At 54.0% G+C, this 1,662-nt stretch overlaps 1 pseudogene; it reads right to left on the reverse strand.

Annotated features, from left to right (window-relative positions):
- Positions 1 to 793: 793 nt before the first annotated feature.
- LOC105818054 overlaps positions 794 to 1,662 on the reverse strand; it is a 16,073-nt pseudogene continuing 15,204 nt past the window's right edge.

Genomic DNA, 1,662 nt, shown 5'->3' on the forward strand with positions numbered 1-1,662 from the left:
TGCTAATGGAATGGTGGCACCCAGGGACATTGCATTTCTTTCGAGTGGTCAAAAGAGACCCGCCCCTGCAGTCAGCAGACCTCTGGGCACTCCCATGTCACCCCCCGTACCCTTCCAAAGCCAGACTGGGAGGAAGAAGAGAACCTGGGGCTGGTCCAGGGTGGCATCTCTTTATTCAGACATTTGCCTGGGAAACTCTGCACCCCTTCCTTCCTCAGCTGCGGAGAAGCCGGAGTATGGCTGGCAGGGTGGAGACAGCCTCGTGGGAATTCTTAGCCCTCGATGCTGTGTCTGGAATTGCTCCAAGGAAACCAGGCATTTGTCCTATGCGGGTCGGTGCCAAAGTGCCCCTTGCAGTGCCCGTACCTCACCGTTCATCATGTCACCTCTGTCTGTGTTCCCCGCGCCTGGCTTTAGGCATTGAAACGCTGTTTGTTGAATGAATGAAGGCATGGGGTGAGGAAAGTGAAAGTCATCAGGTCCTGAAAGGAACACGTATGGAAAGTGAACACTACAAGGAACCATGAGGAGATTTACAAGCGGGCTGGGGAAGGGAGGAGAATGAGGATGCGGCACAAACTGCCATGCATGGGCCAAGCGCCATCGTTACCTTCCTCCTGGGCCCCCAGTGTGACCGAGTTCTCCCGTAGGGTGTGAGCAGAGGGGACGTGCGCTGCCTCCGGGCCTGGGGCTTGAGACACTGGCCACGCCTCCCCCCACCTCTCCTCTTCTGGCCAGCCAGGACCCACAAGGGGCGAGGACCCAGCTGTGACAGTCTTATGGCACCGTGGGCTTAAACTGCCTAACGCAAACGGAGAAAAGGAGTAAAACACCACTGGGGGATATTACAGGCCAAATCGTGTCCTCCCACCTGAAGTTCATGTGCTGAAATCCCAACCCCCAGTACCTCAGAATGGGTATTTAGAGACGGGTCTTTAAAGAAGTGATTAATTTAAAATTAGGCCATTAGGCTGACTGGGCCTGCTCCAACCTGACCGGTGTCCTTATAAGAAGAGGAAATTTGGACACAGAGAGACGTCGGACGTGAGGAAAGACCACGTGAGGACACAGCGTGAAGCTGGACACACGCAAGCCAAGGAGAGAGGCCTCAGCAGAAGCCGGCCCTGCCGACACCTGGATCTTGGACTTCCAGCCCCCAGAACTGTGAGAAAGGTAAATTTCTGTTGTGTAACCCCCAGCCTGTGGTATTTTGTTGTGAAATCCTGAGCAAACTCCTACAGGGACTTACCCATTTTTCCCTCCCTCTTTCCACCCTTCTACCCATTGAACGTTTTCTGAGCTTCTATTTTGCACATGGAACTGTGGCCATGAAGAAATGTTTCTGGCATGTTCCCCACCCTCCCAGAACCTACGTCATGGGAGGTGGGAACATCTCCGGAATTTTTCCAACTAGATCCATGAACATGCACCCAGAATTCCTTCTCCCCTTGAACTTTTTAAAGGACTCACCTTTGGAGCTGCCCCTGCCCTGAAATCCTGCCCCCTTTCTCCTTCTTTCTTCCTCAGAACGTCTCTGTCCCGCTCCCATTCTGTGACGTGCACCCGTCCTTCTCCTTCCCCGCTGTAATCTTCCCTGCCCTTCAAGGGCACCTTTATGGAGGAAGGGCCATTTGAGCTGGGGCTGTGTGTCCGTGTCAGGAG

Source organism: Propithecus coquereli, unplaced genomic scaffold (genome assembly GCF_000956105.1).
Source record: "Propithecus coquereli isolate 6110/MARCELLA unplaced genomic scaffold, Pcoq_1.0 Scaffold435, whole genome shotgun sequence".
Lineage (NCBI taxonomy): Eukaryota > Metazoa > Chordata > Mammalia > Primates > Indriidae > Propithecus > Propithecus coquereli.